The sequence below is a fragment of the Arvicanthis niloticus genome, chromosome 9 (assembly GCF_011762505.2).
Source record: "Arvicanthis niloticus isolate mArvNil1 chromosome 9, mArvNil1.pat.X, whole genome shotgun sequence".
Lineage (NCBI taxonomy): Eukaryota > Metazoa > Chordata > Mammalia > Rodentia > Muridae > Arvicanthis > Arvicanthis niloticus.
The window spans coordinates 65,561,263-65,584,871 of NC_047666.1; the positions used below are offsets into that span (position 1 = coordinate 65,561,263).

A 23,609-nucleotide genomic window follows, 5' to 3' on the forward strand; every position below is an offset into this window, starting at 1 on the left:
CTCTGGCTCCTGCAGTCCTTCCTCTATCTATTCCCACCCCCAGCTCTGCTTAATGTTTGGCTGTGGGTCTCTGCATCTGCCGCTATCAGTTGCCAGATGAAGCCTCTCAGATAATGATTATGCTAGGTTCTGGTCTACGAGTCTAGCAGAATATCATTAGGAATCATTTCATTAACTTTTTTCTTCCAGTTGTATTGGGTTCTATCCTAGGTCTCTGGGCCCTCCAGCCTCTGGTTCTTGGACATCCAGGCAGTGTCAGGCTTGGGCATGGGCTCCTTCTCCTGACATGGGTCTCAAGTTGGTTGGCCACCCTTACCACAGCACATCTTGCAGGCAGGACAAACTGTAGGTCGAGGGTTTGTGGCCGGGTTGATGTCCCAGTCCCTTCACTGAAGAATTGCCTGGTTACAGAAGAAAGCTGGTTCAGGCTTTGTATCCCCCATTACTAGAAGTCTTTGCAACCCTAACCCTATACCTGAAAACACATACACTTATACATATAAAATTAAATTAAATAATCTTTTTTTAAGTCACCGGATTCAATACACAGCACTATGAAAAACAAAGGCACAGTCTCATGACAAGAGGCCTATTTGTGGTGTGCAGGGTTCTTCTATCCAACCATCCAGTCAATAGTCACACAGGCTATACTCACAGGAGCTCTCTACTTTGAACAAAATAAAAAAGCAACCAAACAAGAAACCCATCTGAGGGCTCTGGAGACCTATCCTGAGTAGGTAGGATTTTTAAGGGGCTCTCTTTCTGTGTCTCTCTGTGTCTGTGTCTGTGTCTCTGTGTCTGTGTCTGTGTCTGTGTCTGTGTCTGTCTGTCTCTCTCGTGTCTGTCTGTCTGTCTGTCTTAGGATTACTATTGCTATAATCAAAAGCAATCAGGAAAGGGTTTATTTGGCTCACACTTAGACACTTTAGGCCATCATGGAAGGGACTCAGGGCAGGGAAATCCCAGGCAGCCCAGCTAGAGAGGAAGAGTGGAACTGAAGTAGGAGTCAGCCTGCCAGGGACTCAGGAGGATTTTCACATTAACCAAATTGATTATCTACTGAAATAAAAAACTATCAACAGTTTTCTGAGGAATAAAATAAAGTCTGAAGTCTCTCCTATGCAGCCTTCAAAATCTTCAAGGTATTATCCAAAAGTTCATAGCATATAGAAAGCTGTGACCACTCTCAAGGCAAAGACAGATTATAGAAGCTAATGTCAAGACAACCGAGAGGTTGGAATTATCTAGAAAAGAGATTTTTAAAGGACTGTGATTATTCCAAGGTAATAAGAAATGAACCCAGAGAGAACGGGCACACAGATGAAACCATGGCCTGAAACTGGAAAACTCAAGCAGAAGATTTAGAAATAAATTATCCGAAATAAAAAATCAAGCTGGGAGTGGTGACACAGGCCTGAAATCCTGACACATAGGAGGTGAACACAGAAGGATTGCTGCAAGTTCAAGGCCAACTATATAGTGAGATTCTATCTTAAAAAAAAAAAAAAAAAAATTAACTAGGTGAGCCTACTGAGTCTCCACTGAAGAGCTCAGTGGAAAGGATAAATGGGCTTGAAGGCAGATCAATACATTACCCATCTTAAAGAGATTGAAAAGAAAAAGAGAACCAAGTCTCAAGGCATGTGGGTTAGTATTAAAATGGATAGTGTAAGTATTTGGAGTTCCAGAAAGAAATAGTACAGTGATTGATTGATTGATTGATTGACTGACTGACTGACTGACAAGGTGCTTGTAATGTAGCCCAGGCTATATTGGAACTTACCACCTTCAGCCTCTGGAGTGAGATTACTGAGATTACAGGCATATACCCAATAGAGAAAAAATTGTGTACACACACACCACCACCACCACCACCACCACCACCACCACCACCACCACCACCACCACCACCACCACCACCACTACACCACAGGCTCCCCATTTAGGGAAAGGAGCCAGCCAGCCAAGAGGGAAAGATTAAGCATATGGGACCTGGACACAGTCACCAAGCATTCATGTAAACCAGTGTGCCCTGGGGTGGACTGCCACAGGCATGGCGATCTTGGATGGTTGAGTTCACCTGAAGTTTGGGTTTTGTCAAACCAGTGTGATAATGTGTTAGAGGCTTGAGACTGTCATTGGCTTCGATTCTAAGGTTCATCAGGAGAGGACAGTAAAATAATTAACAGTGGTGGGGTAAGTAGAGTCCCAGCCCTTAGATGCAGATGGTGGGAAGCCCTTAGATGCAGACCACACAGTGAGGAGAACTGAAGAGCCAGCTGGAGGGAAAGGAGGAGGACACCAGAGAAGATGGCTCTGACTCACTGACACAGGAGCCCATGATTTCCAGGGAGCAGATTAGGAGAGAGACAGTCTTCAAGAGGAAAACTAAGAAACCAAGTGTCTGCCTGTTGGAAATTTCATTCATCCAAACACTGAATCTGCTCATGATGAGGACAGATGGTACAAGGGATGCAAGATGGGGGGTAGATGTTTTGACAGTGAGGACAAGGTCAGGCAATAGAAGAGGCTCCAGAGAAGATGGCATGCCTGCGTGGCTCAGGCACAAATAGGTGAAGGGGATAGAAAGAAAAGGAGACAGCGACCTTGCTTTTCAGTTCTTAAGCTGTGACTTGTGATAAAATATCCGGCTACCATATAGTGGGGCTGGAGATGGCACATGTTGTTTTAGGTTGTGGATATCTACTGCTGCGAAAACAATGGGGCCTGAGTTGAGGCCGTAAAACTATGCACATTTAGCTAGGTGTGCTCACCTGGGCCCATATGCTTAGTCTTTCCCTCTTGGCTGGTTCTTCCCCATCACTTTGCACTTGGGAGGTAGAGGAAAGGGATCTGGATTTCATGGCCAGTCATAGCTACACAGTGAGTTTGAGGCCAGCCTAGACAAAAAAAAAAAAAAAAAAAAGCAAACAATAAATGAATAAAAATAAAGAAGAAGAAATAAAGGCAAACAACAACAAAAACTATGCACATTTAGTATTTCATAGTTTTTCTAAGTTAATTCCACCGTGGCCTGGCAGGGCATCTCCTTGGAACCTTGGAAAGTGTTGTCAAGGTCCTGGCCACATGGTGTCTGGATTTTTCTTGATAGCTGGATGCCTGGGGGTCTTGGCTTCTAGCTGGAAGTCTGTTGGCAGCTGTCCTCAGTTACCAGCCACAAGAGTACCCCTACTGTGCCTTCTATTCCACCACACCAGCCAGAAATCTTTAGATGCAGCCAGAATAAAACCACAGGTGACACATCCAGCCACCATTGCCATGTATTAAAAGCAAGACCGAAACCCAGTGTCCCAGCTGCAGTTCCATTGCTGTGACAAAGACCATGACCAACAGCAACTTGGGGAGGAAAGGGTTTATTTCATCTCACAATTTACAGTCCTTCATGAAGGCAAGTCACGGTGGGGACTGAAGCAGAGACCATGGATGAGTGCTACTTAGTGTCTTCCTCCCTGTGACTTGCTCAACTTGCTTTCTTGTACAACCAGGTCCATCTGCCCAGGGGTGGCACCACCCGCAGTGAGCTGGACAGACCCTCAACATCAGTGATCAGTCATGAAAATGTTCTACAGACCTGTCTACATGCCAATCTGGTAGGGGAATTTCCTCATTTGAGGTTCTCTCTTCTTAGATAACACACACACACACACACACACAGAGAGAGAGAGAGAGAGAGAGAGAGAGAGAGAGAGAGAGAGAGAAGCCAACACACCCTGCCAATGAGAACAATGTAGCAAGACTCCATCTCACAAAGAAAAGATAGAAAAATGACATAGAATTAAGTCTCAGCAGCATGTGCTCCCGCACCAGGAGGGGCAGCAGACAGGGGTATGAGCTCCAGGAACCTGAGATCTTAGCATCTCTTAAGGTTTGTCCTCTAGTGAAGAAAGGGTGATTAGAAAGCCTATTGAAAGCCTATTGGTGGTGGTGGCGCACGCCTTTAATCCCAGCACTTGGGAGGCAGAGGCAGGCGGATTTCTGAGTTCGAGGCTGGCCTAGTCTACAGAGTGAGTTCCAGGACAGCCAGGGCTACACAGAGAAACCCTGTCTCGAAAAACCAAAAAAAAAAAAAAAAAAAAAAAAAAAAAAAAACCAAAAAAAAAAAAAAAAAAAAAAAAAAAAAACAAAAACAAAAAAAAAAAATAAAGCCTATTGCAGGCTATAGTGAGGCAGCCCAGTACAGAGGGTGTGTGTGGGGGGGGGGGGTGCAGCCAGACATGGTGGAGCTGAGGCAGGGCAAAACATTCAGGATGGCGCTTGACAGCTAATGATGGGCAGAGAGGAGAGAGAGGAGTGCATCAATTTGTAGTCCAAGCTGGTGAGAACTGGGCTATTTGCTTTTCCCACCATGCACACTGTGTGAAAAAGAAATCCATCAACTTACACACTTAAAAAATGTGTACATTGTTAGACACGTACTGATTATATTCCCTCCAAAAGCCCAGACTTCTTAAAGAGTAGATGGTTAGCAGGCACTGCACACACAGGGACAGCTTGAGAGGAGTCCTGAAGATGACAGAGAGAAAGGAAAAATGACACACCGCGATCTAAAGCACAGAATGCAGGCAGGAGTCAGAAGGCAACGACAGCTCTCGGCTCCTAGAGAGACAAGTCAAGGCCAATACTTCAAACTTGGAATCAAAGCCAAGTGCATTGAATAGAGTCAGTGTAATTAAATTGTGCAGCTGCCAGTAAGACAACCAGAGGATGATGGTTCATAAGACACACAGACTGTAAAACAGACAACCAGTACCCATGTAGCCCTGACAAGGAGACTGGGCTCCAAGTAAGCATGTATCTATTTATGACAGAGAGTTCATTAATACTACACCTAAAATATAGAGAGATTAAGAGTATACTCTTGTGGCAGAATGTGTGCTTACCATGCTCCAGGCCCAGGGCCCAATTCCCATTGCCACGAAATGAATGAATGAATGAAATAAGCCAGATGTGGAACCCCACCTTTGAAAATCCAGTATTACAGATGCTGCGGCTGGAAGAGTGCCAAGCACTCAAGGCCTATCTGGCAACATAGTTCCACAGAACTAGGGTGAGACTCTGCCTCAGAAAAACAAAGTGGAGGAAGCTGGGGAGAGAGCTTGGTGGATAAGGCACTGTCCATGAAAGTGCAGGGACGGGGCTATGGATCTCCAGGACACACATAAAAGCTAGGCAGGAATGGCAGATGCCTGTAATCCCAGCACTAAGGAGTCAGAAACTGGGGATGATCCCCCAAGCAAGCTGACTAACTAGACTAACTGAATCTCAGCTCCAGGTTCAGCAAAGATCTCTGCAAACAAGGGGAAGGACAATTGAGAAAGGTGTCCAATCTCAGGCCTCCATACAGACAGCATACACAGACATACACACTCAAAGAGAGAGGAGGGGAGGGAGAAAAGGAAGGAAGGAAGAAGAGAAAGAAAGAGAGGGGGGAGGGAGAGAAAATGGGGCCAGAGGTGGTTGCCCAGGCATGTATACCTGAGATTTAAGGCAGGAGAATTGAGAATTCAAAAGCACCTGCACCTGTAGGAAGCCGATGTTAGCGGTGGTATAATCTGCCATTCCAAGATGGCGTGGACATTGTGTCCTTCCCACTAGTAAACAATTAACTGCACAGCTGCAAAGGCAGAAAGCCCGCCAAAGTCACTGGCCAATCCCGAGGCGTAATATTGGGTGATGAGTGAACAGTCAATCAGAAGTGAACACGTCACTCTAGGGTGTATTTAAGCGGTGCCTCTTCCTGCCCTTCCGCGTTTTCCACGTTTGCTGATACAGAGTAAAGCCTCGCTGTGGTGATACCCGAATTCTGCCTCTCGTGTTTCTCTTCCACAGGTGAAAAGGGGACACGGGAGGCGCGCGCAACATGCACCTACACAAAAGACTGGAGGCTATCACGGGGTATTGATGATGTCTTTTATAGATGGGCCTGGACTTTCACACGTGTACACTCTCCTTTTGGGTTTTTGAAACAAGGTCTCATTATGTAGCCCAGGTTAGCCTTCAACTTGGGATCCTCCTGGCTCTATCTCCTGTGTGCTAAGATTACAAGCACGTGTAACTATCCCTGGCCATCAATACTGATCTTGGTTACAGTGTTCTTTTTATGTCCACAAGAAAATTAATGTCTATTCCGAAATGCCATCTATCTACTCATTCTTTTTTAAGGAAAAAAAAAAATCAAATGTCAGTCCTAGCAGATGCTGCGTGTAAATTGGTAGTGAGTAATGACTACAACTCAGATGATTAAGAATCCTGTAACAGAAAGTTCTGCTGTGTTTTTGATTTTCATACACAGTTGTGGTAATTAGCACACTGTTAGACATAAACCTCTGCTTACACCTCATCCTACCTCCATTGATTTGATAATGTGCTCACCGAACACTGAACAGATTAAATGTCAACAGATGTCCTTTAACGGTTGTGTTTCCAAAAGCCAACTTCATTAAGAACAAGTAATATGCATATAAAAGAAATTTTAAGATGATATCTTGGTTCGTCACAAATGCAAAACAATATATAATTTCTACAAGTTTCTGAATAATTAATAAAATAAAATTTATATACCAGTTCAGGTGCGATGTGCAGTTGCAATACGTTGGACAAGTACTATTTTGATATATTCCATACTCGGTAAAAATCCAAGATTATATTTATTACCTTTTCCTTTAATATTTGTAGATACATGTAAATATGAAACGCTTCTAGCTGTAATCCTAGCGCTTGAGAGATGGAGACAAGGAGCTAAGGAACTCAAGGTCATCCTTGGCTATCAGCAAGTTCAAAGCCAGCCTGGGTTACCTGATACCTGTCTCAATGATTAAATTCATCAATTAATTACTAAAATCTTACTTGACAGAAATTTAGTATCCGCTTCTAAAACTGAAGAAAGGAAGGGATGTCAGAGCTGGAGGGTGTGGAAGGACACCGAGAGATGCTGTTTTCTGGATGCAGTATGGCTGCCATACTTATAAACTCCACTGTCTAAGACTGAGTCTTTCAGTGATCCACTGTGGATAGAGGAAGAGTTTATGAGTCCCACCACTGACTAAGAGGCTCTTGGCTGTTAATGGCTGCTGGGGAGCTAGGAAGTCTTTTTTTTTTTTTTTTCAGTGATGTAGCTAGCAGATGCTGCGTGGTAAGTTGATCATGCCCCAGTACATAACTCCTCACCCACGCTCATGCAAGCAGCCATAATTTAACACAGTGCGCCATTAAAAAGAAAGACAAGTAGATAAGTAACAGGGGGATTTGCTGGGGGAAATGTGAGTGGATTAGAGAGGGTAAGGATAGGTGCCTGTGATCAAAACCTTACATACATGTATGAAATTGACACATTAAATGTTTTAAAATGAAGAAAAAAGTAAACAAAAATTAGTGGCTGAGTATAGATAGCATGGTAGGGTATCACCTACCAGTAACCCATGCACTTGGAAGGCTAACCCAGGAGGATCATGGGTTTAAGGCCAACCTGGGCTAGAGAGTAAGGCCCTGCCCAGTGGGAAGTTAAGCACTTTCTCCTGCTGCCCCAGAATCTCCGGCTCTACTCTCTTACTTAGCAGCACAAACTCAGAGCTTGGGACATTAACCAGGGCAGGCCAGCTGCTCCTTTTTCTTTGACTATATCCATGTCTTTACTGTTTTCTCCTTGCTTAACAATAAAATTTATCTCTTAAATGGAGAAAAAGGTCTTGAAACAGAATTATTATATGGTCTCCCTGTTGATCTACAGACGGCACTTAAAGAATCCACATCAGGACAGAAGCTGTGCCTCCATGGGATATAATTGCTTTGAAAATCTAACTGCTAAGAAAAAAAAAAACCAACATAGTCTAATTTTAAAACTAATTACAAAACCCATCTCCTTAGTGAATCCTAATTCCTCCTTTGCCAAGTGTCCCAGCTCAATGAAACTTCCATCAATTTCCACGTTCATTACAGAGGACAAGTGTCATTGTCTTGGCAGCATTGGGGTTCGTACCTTTTTACACTGGCCTATTTTGAACAAGTCTGCCTGGGATCCATCCATTTTGGCCATCAGATGCTATTAGCTAGGCTCCCTATGTGTGTGTGTGTGTGTGTGTGTGTGTGTGTGTGTGTGTGTGTGTGTATGTGTGTATGTACATACACTGGAATATATATTATAAAGGAGGGCTCAGGGCTTACACCATAGGGACTAGATAATTCAACAATGGCTCTCGACATGTTGGAGAGCCTGAGAACCTGGTAGCTACTCATTTAAGAATCTGGAAGCTTCAGTGGTCCTGTCTGACACTGAAGGCCTGGTGTGAGGTCCAGGCTGGAGTCCGATGCTCTACAAGGATGGGAGTGACAATAGGCACACTCTGTCAGGCAAAGCTTGCATGACTGTGCTGGCTTCCTTGTCACCATTTTCCCAACCTGAAACCTTCAATATATTGGATGGAGTACCCACCTGAGCTGTCTTTCCCTCTCAGTTGACCCTCTCTGGCAATCCCTCAGACACACTGAAAGATGTCCTTCATCATTTCCTAGGTGATCCTGAATTCAGTCAAACTGACAATGAAGATTAGCCAGCGCAGATGGCATCTCTGGTCTTTTTCCCGTACCTCTTTTAGCTCATTTTTAGTCACTTCCTCTCCTGTCGTTCTAACAAGTAGGTCAGGAGGAAGCTTCCCACTCAGTACATTTTCCCTTAAATCTGGATGTATTTTTTGCATCTATTATATGCCTCACTGTGCATCCACATGTGTGTGTAATATGCATGAATTTGTGTACATGTGTGTGTGAGGACCAGAGGGTGTCTTTCACAATCACTCTCCACTTTATTTTCTCTTTAAAAAATATATTTATTCGTGTGTGTGTGTGTGTGTGTGTGTGTGTGTGTGTGTGTGTGTGTGTGACATCCAGGAGTACCACAGTGTCCCTGTGGAGGTCAGAGGACACCTGTGGGAGTCAGTTCTCTCCTTCCATCATAGATCCTACGGATCACACTCAGGCTTCACAGCAAGCAGTACCTTTACTTGCAGAACCACCTCACCATCCGTCCAATTGATTTTTTGAGACACTGAGCAGGGCGCTTGCCAATTTGACTAGACTACCTGCCCAGCAAGCCGCAGGGACCCACGTATCTCAACCTTCCCTGTACTGGGATTACAGACACACAGTGCCACGCCCAGGTTTTTGTTTTTTTTTTTTTTTTTTTTTTTTTTGTGAGTTCTGGTGAGCTGAAGCCATACTTATAGGCAAGCACTTTCCCTGCTGCCTTAGACTCCTTGGGTATTTAAGACTTGATATGTTACTTCTTATTCTATTTTAATATCTCACATCTAGAATCCTCAATTCTTGACAAATCACTTCCTCATGTGAGATTCTGGTTTTTCCTCAACAGCTCTAACAGCAGCAGGTCATCTGTTTAAAAAGTAGCAGCAAACAGTTCCCTATACTTTAAGTCACACAGAGCCATAAGTACTTGGTGTCCTAGGTCAGACAAACACAAGTATCTTCTGCCTGCCTTCTTTCCTTCCTTCCTTCCTTCCTACCTTCCTTCCTTCCTTCCTTCCTTCCTTCCTTCCTTCCTTCTCTCATCTTTTTTTCTGTCTGTCTACACAAGTTCTCACACAAGTAGTCCAGGCTAGCCTTGGGAGGTAGTCGAAGGAGGATCAGGACTTTAAGGTCATCCCCTGGCTACATATCAAGTTTGAAGCCAACCTGGACTACATGAGACCCTGCCTCATGGAAAATAAGACAAAAGGTGTATCTGATAGATAGCTTATTACTGTAGAGTTGAGTTTTAAAAGATTCTCTGGTTACAAATGTTACCTTTCTATCTGAAGCAATACACTGTGGGAGATCCAATTAAGGAGATAGGAAGAAGATCTGGTAGTTTTTTTTTTTTTTAACAAAGAATAAGGGTAGAAGAAACTGAGAGTTCAAAGTGGGGAGGGGCTGGGAGTATCTATCACTCAACAGTAGGGTACTTGCCTAGCATGCACAAGGACCTAAGGATGACCCCAGAAGGGAGAGGATAGACTAAATGGAAACCTTATAGTAGGGTAATTTTTTTGAAGGACTTATTAGAGTTGGAGTTAAATTGGACACATCAGTGTGATCTCATTGTCCAGGTCTCACTAGAGGAGCCTAGCTGCAGCCACCCTGCTGTCCATCCTTGGTGGATGATAGGATCCAGACTCAAGTGCACAGCTACTGGTCTCTAACAGTCTTTACACACTTAAAGACACTGGGCTTCCTCAGAGAGCAGCTGATACCATACAAGACTGGCTGCAAGAATAATCAAAGTAAATCTGCTAGCTGGGGCCAGAAGCACATCGTTCTGTGCTGGTGTTGACTTTAGTAGTAAAAGAAAAACAGACACAGAAAGAAAAAAAAAAAAAAAAAAAAAACAAGCTTTGACCATTAGAATATCAAAAATAAAATCTTTTATGAAAAGCCAGAGTCTGTCATGACAATGGATATGTGCTGTAAAATGGGGGAGGGGGGGCATGTGTGAGTTCCCCAAATACCCACTGTTCAGTTGATGTATGAACCCATGTTGGTCAGCTTGATGTTACTCAAAAAAAAAAAAAAAAAAAAACCCAAAAAACTAGACATAAATCAGTTTATGGAGACCAAAGGTTTATGTGAACACATAGTTTGGGGCTTCAGCCCATGAGTGACTGCCTGTTGCTTCAGGGCCTGTGTGGAGGCAGCACATTCTGTTGGCTCTCGCCACAGAGCACAGCCAGTCACCTCACGGCTGGGATGTAAAACCAGAAAGAGACCAGGATCCCACAATTCCTTACAAGGGCACAACCACAACTTCAGACCTTAAGCTCAGCCATGAGGCAGTTTGCCTGGCATGGAAACACATATCTTTTTAGTAACGGAAAGCTGACCAACCAGCACTAGTGGGTTTGTTGCTTGCATAATGACCAACTAGAGAACATGGATGCACTCACACATGCGCGCACACACACGTGTGCCTTTTTACTCAAACACACATACATTGTCATTACAGACCAGTTTTTCTGTTTCATGTATGATTTCTGTCTGAAACAGTGATGGTCAAAGCTCAGCTTGTTTTTTTCCGTTTTGATTTGTTTTGGTTTTGCTATTTGTTTGGTTTGGTATGGTTTGGTGTGGTTTTTCTGAGTCCGTTTTTCTTTAAATGTTGTTGTCAACCTGGCCAGAGACTAACGTGCTTCTGGCCTCAGCTACCAGATTTACTTTAATTATCCTTATACTCCTACATTGAATCAACTGATCTCTGAGGAGGCCACCATGTCTTTAAGTGGTCAGGCTGTTACAGGCCAGTATCTGGGCATGTGCAAACTGGGTTATAGTGGGCTGGGTTCTATCTCCAGCAAAGGCAAAAGAAAGAAAAAGCCAAAAAGGAAAACCAATGTGCTCATTGAGAAGCTGGTTGTAGCAGTGAGCTCCTGCAATCCCAGCATTTGGGAGGCTGAGGCAAGAGGATTGCCCTGAGTTCAAGGCCAGCCTGGGCAAGTACCTTATCAGCCATGGTGACTGAATAACATTTTGCCTCAAAGAAACAAAACAAAATAACAATAAGTCCTAAAAACCTTGTACTAGGTGTTCCCTCCTTACATCTCCACCCTTCCCAGTAGCCCAGGGGACTAAGCCTTTAACATTGTGGCTTTGGAGGGCATTCCAGAGTCAAATCTTGGCAACACCACGGCCAAGTTTTGGTTAATAATTATGCTGAGCATTGACTGTACTTGCATCACGTAGGAGATTTAGGGGATGCCCAGGCATGATGAAAGATGCACCTGGCCACACTGAAGAACAAGTAGTGTGTAATGCCGCTTCCTGGATAAATACCAGCCTGCAGAATTGACTCTGAAAGCACCATCTATGCCATACACCCAAATCTGCAGACTCAGTGTCCTGTCTCCAAGAGACCCCTTCCTCCCCACCTAGCCATAGCAAGGCAGCACCCTGGTACCCATAGCTCTAATCTGTAACTGTATTTGAGCCCCAAAGTTTCATGGGGGGGGAGGGGAGGGGTGAGCTGAGAGTTGAGAGTCGAGCACAAGTTCTCACAGACGGTTAGTGTGTGCTCTCACACTGGGCCCTTGAATCTTCAATTCAGTCATATTAGCACACCTGTGAGGCTGTCTTTAAAATATAAAGATGATTAGACATTGAATTTTATCACCACTCTTGTCGTGGGTTTTAGGACAGTGTAGTTGTAAAAAAATGTAACCAGAAGGATAGTTTTAATTTTTTTTTTTTTTTTTTTTGCTTAAAAAATGGTGGCAAAATTCACTTGAGATTCAATACTAGCCTGTGAGAAAGAGAGAGAGAGAGAGAGAGGAGGGGGAGGAAGAGAGAGATGTTTATGTGTGTGTGTGAGAGAGAGAGAAGGGGAGGAAAAGAGAGAGATGTTTGTGTGTGTGTGTGTGTGTACATGTTTTCACACGTGTGCATGTAGAGCCCAGAGCTGATGCCAAGGGTCTTCCTCAAGCACAATTCACTGTTTTTTAAGACAAGGTCTCTCATGAACCTGGGTCTCATGGATTCAGATAGTCTGATTGGCCAGTGAGTTCCAGGATTCAACTTGTCTCTGCCTTCTCAGAGCTAGGATTATAGCTGTATGCGATCATGCCCAGCTATGAGGAGTGGTTTGGGGCACTGAGCTCAGGTTCCTGTGTTTGCAATGCAAGCACTTTACCAACAGAACTGCTTACCTGGCCCGGCCACCATTTTCTAAAAGAATTCTTAGCTTCTGCTTAATCTGAAAAATCAGAACAATGTGTAAATTCCAAAGCAGTTAATTTTCATCTTAATCCAAGACTTTTAAAGTTAAACTTATTTGTTATTAGTTTACAAAAAAAAAAAAATGGGTTTCATTAGAAATTTTTGAAACAAAATTTGGCCAGGTATAGTGGGTTTAAAAAAAAAAAAAGAAGCAGCACATGCCTTTAACCCTATCACTCAAGAGGCAGAAGCAGGTGAGTTCAAAGCTAATCTGGCCTGTAATAGCACGTTGCTGCAAGAGCAAGATCCAGGCCAGCCAGGGATAGTAGAGAATCTCTGCCTGAAAAAAACAAACACAATTTGTCCTTGTTTTTCTTCCTGCCCATCTTCCCACTCCATTGCCCTCCCTCCTCCTCCCCACATCCCTGTTGTCTGTGCCCTTCTCCCCAGACCCCTGAACCCAACGCTAAGCAATTTGAAAGGTAGAATTTTTAAAATTTGCCTTTTAAGGTGTTGGAAATGTCCAAAAGCATGCTTCACGGTGTTTCGTGTTGAGATGGATCGGATATGGTGGTTGGAATGCATGGATGAGTATGCTAAGAGCTGCGAATGGGAGCCTGTGTTTTTTGAACACTGTTTGACATTCTTAGCATTAAACACTTACTTCTAAGATTTTGTAACATTTTTAAGTCTGCCTTAGGCAGATGTTAGATGTCAAATGTTTGAAGTGCTTAATTATATTTTAAGCTGTCTAAGCCGATATAATTACTCAAGTTTGTAAGTGAAATTAAAGGCGGGGAGAACTCATGTGCTAAGGGAGCATTTGTCAAACAGCATAGGAAGGAAGAGTGACATTAAAACACCGGTGGGCACAGAAACATGATGTGCACACCGAACGTCGCAAGACTGGACCTTAAAACTTACAGCCGATTACAGGTCTGCAGTCTCAGTACCGTGGAGGCTGAGGCAAGAGAATCACAAACTCATGACCATCTCAGGCTACACAGCAACTTCCAGGCAAGACTGAGCTGAACTGTCAGGTCCTATCTCAGAATAAAATAATAAAATAGAAATTATAACTTTCATAAACTGAAAAGACAGTATAGAAGTATCTTCTAGCATTATATAGCTCTATTACATAAAAGTTCTCCTCAGACAATAAAATAATTGACAAACACATAGCAGTTTGCAGACTAACACAAATGTAGGCTTGGAGATGAGAGAGTAGTTCAGTGGTTGAGCACTTGCCATGTGCTGAGCCCTGGATTTCTTCCCCCAACACCAAATGAAAGAAGAAAAAGCTACAGAATGGTGTTCCTTACTTAGAGCAGTTAAAAACGCTCTAAGTACATGGTTCAGTGGTACATGTGATACAGTTCCAATTGGAAAGCTGTCCAACGGCAGTAAGGAGCCAAGAAATATTACAAAGTCACACAGATTTTTGGGGAAGGGAAAAACCCAGGAAAGCAGACACCTCTGCTCAGGTGAGAGAGAATCAGCAGAAAATGAAGCAGAAGACAGGGTTTATATAGGATTTCTTGGAGGGTTTGGGGAGTGGAGCGCTCCAAGGTGGTCTGGGACTGGAGAAAGTATGCGGCCTGATCTTGGGGCAAGCTCAGGGATTGGTGGGTGTTTTTCTTTAGGGTGGGACCTGGCTGTTCTCACACTGGGCTCAAGGGTTGACTAGGAAAGGTTGTTTTTTTGTTTGTTTGTTTTTTGTTTTTTTTAAGAGCTGAATGAACCCTAGGCAAGCTTGCTACCACTGAGCTAAATCCCCAACCCCGGAAGGAGCTCTTCAGCACAGCTGTGAGAGTAGTCTAGGGCTGGAGCCTGGTACCCGGTGGGGCTTACAAGGGCGTGTTCAAATGGAGTTGGTGTGAATAGCCAACACTACACACCTATACTCCCAGCACTCGGGAGGCAGAAGCAGGAGGATTGATAATTTGAGTCCAGCCTGGAATACACAGCATTTTTGAGACCTTGTCTCAAAAAATATATATATAAAAAAAAACAAACAGCCTGCATTTAGTCAAAAAGTCCAAGTCCAGTTGCTTCTCGCCTTCAGTACGCATGAGAATTACCCACAGCTCTGAACCAAAGAATGAGTAAAAAGTTCCCGAAGTATGTACCAGCTGACCCGGAACCGTACTTCAGAGCCCTGGAAACTGTTAATCTTCACCTGTGTCTGCCAGTTCACATGATCTTGCCCACCATTCCAGTTAACAGAGACCTGGAACTGGCCCCCAGCCAGGTCAGATCCCCCATTCCCTCCAATGTACACCTCCTACCAGCAATCCACCCCTGCCTCTTCCCATGTAACAGCAGGACTCTTATCTAAGGAAGGCTTAGAGCAATAGTGTCCTGAACTTCCAGTGGTAAGGTGTGTGTGTGTGTGTGTGTGTGTGTGTGTGTGTGTGTCCCTGAACACATGTGTGTGCAACCATGCTCTCAAGTGTGGAGGCAAACTCAAGAGTCTCTGCTGGCAATTGTCAACAAGAGAAACAGACGGGCAGTCTGCTTGATTGTACTTCTCTTCTGTATGACTCCTCCAATGAGAATGCAGGCTCCTTGCCTGCAAGGCTTTGGTTTTCTTCACAGCCATGTCTCAAGGAACTAGAACAGAACCAGACACTTCCTGTGTGCTCAGAAATGGTTTGTGGGATGTACAAGGCCTGGTGCTTTGAACATTAGGTTGATGCTACAGCTCTGCTGTCAACAGTGATGGATGCCTTGTGCCTGTGTCTCTCTCACAAGATGAGCAACTGTGGCCACAGGCAGGATTGGGGCGGGGAGTCTTCCTTGCTCCCTACCACAAGGCACCTTAATGCCACTTCCAACTCTGATCTAGCCATAGGATTCCGCAGAGCTCAAACCAGAATGCTCCTCAAGCAAGGCCAGGGAAGGGCATAAAATCAGAGCAGGCGACACAGCAGAGAGCTGACCAACAAAACTCAGGGGCCCCCAAAGCCACAGGGGAATGTGATGAGTTGCCAAACCAGAGAACTCAGAAGCAAATATGAAAGCCAGGGAGCACAGCCAGGAATCCCAGACCAGAGAGATGAAGAGAAAGATGAAGAGAAAGAGCAAGTGGGCAGACACAGCTGGGAGGGGCCCAGGCCCCCTTTGAGCAGGCATTTGAGGCTTGCTTTAATGTGCCTCCAGAGCCAAGCTGGGGTGGGCGAGTCAAGGTTACAGGGGCTATAGAAGGCCTGTACAGAACGGGATTTTCTGGGGCTCTTTGTTTCTTAGAACAGAACCTGGGGAGACAGCTTGTGGGAGTAGGAGACACATAGCTTGCTGTAAGGCCTGGCTTCCACATTCTAATGAAATCTCACTATTGCCTGCTGTTAGGACAGTGAGAACCTGGGTGCCCACCTTCCCCTAAGAGCGGGCATGTACCACCACTCCTAGTGTCCAGATCAGGATTCCGGGCTAGTTTTCAAGAAAGGAACTGGGAAGAAGTTGGCAAAGTTGTCACTGAAGAGGAAAGACTTCCAAAAAGTCCCAGGCTGTCCTCTGAAGAAGGAGGGCTGCAGAGAGAAGCAGATCCCTTTGAGACCAAGCAAACACTTACAGGGTCACAAGACACTCAGCAGACTCGGGCTAAGCATCTGATGACTCTTGATTACTTCTAAAATGGGCTTGTGAGCCCGCCAGCTGGCAAACACATTTCCCTCCAATCCTCTTCTGCTGTTCACTTCTCTTTATTCTCCACAGCCTCCTTCTGTGCCTCACATCATCCCCTACAACAGCAGAACTGCTTTACATAAGGTGATTGCTGTAAAAAAAAAAAAAAAAAAAAAAAAAAAAAAAAAGAGCTTTCTTCATTTTTCCAAGTCTTGGGGTTGGAACCTAGGGCCTCACGTTAGACCGTCTGCCACTGATCTACCCTTTGCCACAAACTGTCTCCTTATCATTTTCTAGTTCCAGGCTTCTGGGCTCTCCCAGGGCGAGTTCTCCACTTTCACATTCAGCATCAGGCAAACCCTGAACCTTCATGACCTGCCCAGCTGGCATCCATGAGTGCTGGCTGTGGAACCAGGTCAGTGGGAGGAGAGGAAGGTTTCAGCTCACTCACTGGGTGTGTTAGCTACTGATTTCTCTGGGGCTCCATTTCTTTACCCATGAAAGATTTTAATGTACTTTAAAGCAGCTGTGGACATCAAACAAGAAAGTGTATCCGGAAGTGCTTTGTAACTGGAAAGTGCCTCCAAGTCAAGAAGAGCCAGGTGTGGTGGCACGATCCTGATGCCAGCCAGCACTCGGGAAGATGCTGAGGGCCAAGCTCTCTTGGGTTACCCAAGACCTTGCTCTAATGAGCAAAGCATTACTGTTATGATTACAGCTTCTCGTGCCTTAACTGTATGCCTTCACATTTGTTACTAGATTAGAATTGTTTGGTTTCTAATTTTAAAAAATAGCCCAAAATATAAATGATTGAAATACTACTTTTCTCTATTATATGGAATCTATCCAGAGCTGTGATAAGACTATGGTGTCGAGGATCTAAAATCCTTTTTATCTTTTTGCTTTAACCTTGGAGAGCTTCCATTCCTAACATTGTCTTAGTCCAAAATAGCTACACAAAATCCAGAGGGATCAGAGCCTAAGGATGATTGACACTGAACCTGATGACTTGAGTTTGATCCCCAGAACCCACATGGATGGAGAGAACCCACTCCCACAAAGTGTCTGCTGGCTTCCACACATCCAGTGAGGTGTGTGTATGCACAAACACAAATCTAAAAATACTTAAACCAGTCATTATAACATTCCAGTCAACTTCTTAGAACAAATAAAGACCACACCCTCTCCCTTGGAGGTCACCCCTGAAAATTCTGCTTCTGCTTACTGGCCTTCACTGGCCAAACTTTGTCAGCATCAACTATAAGGAAGGCTGGGAAAATGTGTTTTTATTCTGAGTGACCATGTGTTTATCACAACAGAAGGGTCTAGTCCTGTTATTTGAGAAGGAGACAGGGGATTCTATCATAAGTGGTCACTTCTCCATCCCCCTTCTCATCTCCCTGTGAAGAGCAGAAGATGACCTCTCCTGACCCCAGAACCTTCCCTTTATCTCTGAGAGCAAATCACACTCCTGTTTCTCCTCCTCGTCCTTCCCTAAACACACCACGTCTCAGCACAGGGCTGACCACAGCTTCTCTTCTCAGCCCCAACTCTCCTCTCAGTCATGTCCCCAACTCCCAACCCAAATAAGAATCTGCTGTCCTTCCTGTGTCTGGTCCAGGGAGGAAGGTGTCCACTGACACATGCCTGCTCAGGACCAGGAGCAAAGGGAGAGAGTGCAGCAGGTACAGGTGGAGCTTCTGCATCAGGCCTCTCTGAACCCCACACTAGTTCAGTTTAGCACATTAGAGCGGTTGCTCTGAGTAAGGTGCCCAGTGCTGTTGTGGAATGAGTGCGTGCTCCTGACTCTTCAGCATGCTGCAATGGGACTTCTGGAAGCCAAAAGAAACAGACAAAAGCTATGAAGTTGGGAGGGGAAGTGCTGGGCAGAATTGGGAGTGGCTCTGATCAAGATATATACATGTATAAAATTGTCAAAAATCAAGTATTTGTAGAGAGATTACTGGTAATAAATGACTAGAAATTGGATCTCTTGGTCTTTGGATGGGAGAACCAGAGCCCCATATTGGGCACAGGACTTAAAGAAATACACACTCCTTTAATGTCTTCCAACTCCTCCTATTTATGTGTCTGCCAGCCTCAGACACCAGTGCTTTCTCATGGAGGAAGCACCCCCTGCAAGGATGGAATGAAGCAGAGAACAGACAGAGTGTCCTGGTGTCCAGGGAGTGTAGCTGCTGGCTGTGACCTACTGGAGTGGCACATGAGCTTAGCAGTCATGCTGTAGTGACTTCTGTCCATAAGCTGGTCCTGGGCAGCTTGCTGAGTGGTAAGCCATTTTACTCCTGTGCCAAGTGCTCAATTTGAGCTCCTGGGATGTTAAGTAAGGGTTCACACCCTGCCTGCAGACCTGCCTGAACCCATTGCCCTTTTCTCAGACCCCTCTGCAAATACAGTGATTTCTGAGTCCGTTTCTTCCATTAGGTAAGCAGGGCCCTGCTTCTAAAAGCACAACACTCAGAATCTGAACAAGGAGCCCCCTGCTGGAGGCTCAATGAAGAGATGACCAAAGATTTGCAGAGTATGGGTAGTTTCTAATGCACTTGGTCTTGCATAACACAGGGATGCTGGCTGGAACTTTGTTTGCCTCGGAGGGCTTTCCAGTGGTGGCTTTAACTGTCAGGCACTCTGTGGTGTTTGAGGAATGTTGGCCATATCCTGTACCCTTAGTCAGTAGCAATGTAAAAAAGTGTTAGCAGAGGACATTTAGCACTGGCCTGTTGCTGTCCCCATGGTTCAGTGAGCCTTACTCATGTGCACCTGCGCAGTGTGTGCCTCCCTGGTGTCCTTTGTGTACCTGCTCCAGGATATGTCAGCTGCGGCTGTCTGGGATTTATTAACAAGTGCGGAACTCTGTCGTTCCTGTACAAAGAAATATGCACAAAGGTCTTCGTGTTTGTAGCAGCCTTTACGAAAAATGAGTACGATGACATGGGCTTATATAGAAAAATTGTAACACTCCAGAAGACATGCAAGAGCTTTAAAGGAAATAAAAAGTGTGGTCAATTCCACCACTTCTGCTCTGGCCCTATAGGAAAGCCATTTCCATTCTTAGCGAGTAGACAAAAAACCAGACTGCAAAGCTTCTTTGGGACACAACACCCTCTTTCACTCAGGGTCTCCTCTTGATTCCTGAGACACCTCCATCCACTTCTTGCCTCTAGAACCCACCGTTCTCAACATGAAGCAGTGCCCCCTCGCCCTTCTGGCATGGTTCTGCATGATCTTCACAATGTGACACCAATGTTGGGCCTCCGAAGCCCCCTCTGGGTGACCTTGATGGCTTCCTGTCCCACTTCCCACAACCAACAGGTCATCTCTTTCTTTCTCAGTCTAAAAGAAGCTCCAGGGACTCTTGTCTGTGCTCCTTGGCATGTTCTTATTGTCTAAGCGCCTCAGAAGTTAACTATGGCAAAGCAAGTAAACAAATACATTACCAATCACAGCAAATTAGCTGGACTCTCAAGGCCCCACTTTCTTCTTTAAAATGAATGGCCAGGCTTGCCTGAAGTCATAGCTTCTTGAAAAAGCTGAGGCAAGGTTCACAGAAACCCAGAAGCTTAAAACCAGCAAAGGCAAGAAAGTGAGACTCCATCAGTGACACTGTCAGGACCATGGAGATGCTCTATTCTGGACCATGTAATGTGAGTTCTCATGGAGGGGGTACACAGGCAGGCATGAACAAACTGTTCAGCACAGGAGAGGTACCTATTAGTGATCTCTTGAAAAGTTAGCCACAGGTAGCCATCAGGAAATAGGAAGGACATTATTAGTCACCAAAAGCTATGGGCAGTCAGTGAGCCAGGAAGGCTACAGTCAGCTGTGTGGAGAGCAGGGAGGGGCAGCAGAAACAGCTTTCTGTCCCACTGGCCCAGATGGCACTCCACCAGTGGAGGGGTATCTAAGTCTGCTTTCTTCTAGATCAACTCTTTGGACAGTAGGCCTCTAAGTAAAGCTCTGCAAGGCCCTGAGGTCAGGTTAGAGGGGAAGCTTCTGCTCAACAACACTAGGACTCAACATCATTACCAACCTACAGCTTGTGTTCAGGGGAAAGCGTGTCTGCAATATTCCTGCAGCCAAGAGGCTGCCTCCATATGCTACTCCAGGAGCCCGTCTGACCCTCGACCCACACCAAGGCTGGCGCTGTCTGGGAACTGCAAACACAGCCCTCTATCTCTTCACAAGCAGGCCCATGCCACTGATCAGAAACTTAGTCCAGGCTCCTTGGTTTCATCTCCTCTCCTTGAGAGCAGGCTTCTCTTGTATACTACAGTCATGGGGCCAGCCTGAGGTTCAGCTGGAGCCCATTAAATTGTTTTGTGTGGCAGAGAGTGGGGGAAGGGGGAAGAGTGTGGTCAAGAACATGGATGAGAGGGACTGGGGAGGCTTGTTTGCTTTCCCCAGCTAGGATCAGTCAGACTTCTCCCATCTGCATGTCCTTATCTACAACATGACGGGGCTGTTGCTCATGGGTAGAACACACTTGCCCAGCCTGTGCCAAACCTGGGGACCACTCCTAGTGCCTCAAAATAAAGAAATAACATCAATAAATATTTCCTATCCCTTAAAAGAAAACTCTTCCAAGTCTTTCATACTCTGATCTCTCCCATCTGTAGTGGCCAATTGTTGTGGGGACCACCCAACCCTACTGCACAGCTCACTAGCCTGTCTCCTCAGTTGAAGTCAGAGTTAGTGTCAACACACAGTTATTGGAACTGGAGGGTGTGCTCATCCCTGGAAGGCATTGCTCATACATGGGGCTGATTAATCTTGTACCTATTTTGCAGACAGGAAACTGAGGTACAGTGCAATTAAGGGTGTTGCCCTAAGGCTGTACACTGAACTGAGGTGGTGGAGTCTGACTCCAGAGTGCTGCTCACCTCCACCCTGCAACACCAGTTTCCTGCCTTGTTCATGTCTGTGTTCCCACAGAATACCTCTGTGAGAGCTGGGCACACACAACATTCCCAGGGTGGACCTTCCACTTCTGCTCCAGATTACTTGAACCAATGAAACCAGCAGCAACAGCACAGGTTAGAGTGGCAGCATAGGGACCCTTGAATGTTGATCCTCAATGTCTGATGATGTTCCTGGCTGAGTCCACTGGACTCTCGGGTACATCCTTCTCAGCTCTGCCAGCTCATTCAGACACTTCAGTTCTTTTGAAAAAATGCAAGATACCTTGGGATCATTTCATCACAGGATCAGACAATTGGCTCCTGGTGGTGTACTTTCTGCTTAGTATTTTGGCCACTTCCAGGTGTTGTCACTGCAGGGCTTCTAAGTCCCTAATAACCATAGTCATTTCTTCCCTGATTCTTTCTGTCAGCAGATTGTAGATAGTGTGATGAACTCCAGGCTGCTTGGTTAATACTTCAAAGATGTGTGGAATCCCCAGCAAAGTCTCCTGCAAGCCTCTGTTGTTGACAACCTGCAGGGCAGACAAAGATGTGATGGTTGAAGCAGGGACAGGGATGTCGTGAGTGACACTCTCCATCAGACTGCTCCTTGTGTGTTAATGAAGCAAGTTCTTCACCCTGTGAATGTGAGCATAGGCTTTCAGGAAGGGGATCAATAGATATGATTTGAGTAGTGGCTACTCCCAGTGTAAGCACTGAATACTAGCCCTGAAGCTAGGACTACCTACCCAAAGCTCCTGCTGGTTCTCAAATAAACCAGGGAACCCCTAGTAGGTTCTTTCCAGGCTTGATTGGTTCTGCTCCTCTCTTGCTCTTTCCCAGGAAGAATATTAGTTGGCCTGAGGCTGGCTCCAAAGAGAAGACCATACAACAGCTCTGTCTGTAGCATCCAGGAACAGAACACTTTGGATTCATTCCTTCACCTCCAGCCTAAGTCCAAGTCCATGGGATGTGCCACAATCCAATCATTGTCAAGTAGGAAGAAAAGGCAGGAGGCCGAGGACCTGGGAGTAGAGCCATCCTTTGAAGCTGATGGGCATTAAACAAGCCTGTTCTGCTTCATCAGTGACGGGACAGGCAGACACTATTTCAGAAAGGCTTAGAGTCTTGGGACTAGTACAACAGATGAGGCAGGTGCTGAACATGAAGGTAAGGTGGAGCAGGCTACCTAGGGGCTAAGTGTGGAACTCCCATAAGCCTGAAGCTTGGTAGCAATCACAGGGATGGACACACACACACACACACAGTTACACGAGAGAAAGAGAGAGAGACAGAGAGAGAGACAGAGACAGAGAGAGAGAGACAGAGAGAGAGAGAGAGACAGAGAGAGAGACAGAGAGAGAGACAGAGAGACAGAGAGACACAGACACAGACAGACAGAGACATAGAGAAAGAAAGAATATAAATATCAAGGGACCAGAAGCCCATGTTCCATCCCATGCAATAGAAAACAAAAACAAAAAACCAATTGCATCAAAGCCAGGAATATGAGCAGAGCTTCACTGGCAGAAGGTTTGTCTTGTATGCATGAAGATGAAGGTCTGAATTAGATCCCCTGGTACAACACAAAACTGGATGTAGTTGCACAGTGCTGTAATCCCAGCATCAGGGAAATAGAGGCAGGAGGATCAGAAGCTCAAGGTCATCCACAGGCAACCTAGCAAGTTTGAGACCATGCTGGGTGACATAACCTGTCTCCAAAATAATTAAAAACAAACAAGCAAACAAACAATGATGCAGTTGTTGTTGTTGTTGTTCCTGTTCTGTCAGTACTGAACACTGACCCCAGGTCTCACACATGCTGGGCAAGTGTTCTACCAGGAAACTGTATTCTTGGATCCATGACCAGTTTTCAGCATTTGTGGAGTAAAAGGTGAGAAGGGAACAGACCTCAAACACCCATCTTCATCTGCCTCTACCTCTAGAGAGCTGTGTGACTGGGATATCTCTCCTCTCCCCAGGATTATGGAGACATCTCTGCAATAGCCCATGCTTTGGTCTTGCTCTGGAAGATGTAAGATACCTGTAAGGAAGACTTGGGAAGAGTCCACCCCTGCCTCTTTAGGCCTGGAGTAAAATCTGGTTGTTTCCTAAACAATAGAAAACAAAATGCCCACACGGGCTTCTGGCACCTGCTTAGATGTTGCACTGTTTAACTTTTCTGCTATATGGCTAAATGCCTGAGGCTATGTTAGGCAATATCTATTTTTGGCTCATAGCTTCAGCTTCAGTCTCTCGTAGTGGAACAGCCATGGCAGAATATGTCACCACATTCCACCCATGGTACCAGAAGCATAAGTGGGCATCTGGGCACAGGACAATGAGTAG

The 23,609-nt window shown here is 45.2% G+C and overlaps 1 long non-coding RNA gene across 1 annotated transcript in view; it reads right to left on the reverse strand.

Annotated features, from left to right (window-relative positions):
• Positions 1 to 18,958: 18,958 nt before the first annotated feature.
• The window catches only part of LOC143443546 (uncharacterized), a 30,873-nt gene continuing 26,222 nt past the window's right edge, over positions 18,959 to 23,609 (reverse strand). Inside the window, exon 7 of the long non-coding RNA XR_013112638.1 lies at positions 18,959 to 21,793. This is a non-coding gene — a long non-coding RNA (uncharacterized LOC143443546). The remainder of the gene's footprint in view (positions 21,794 to 23,609) is intronic.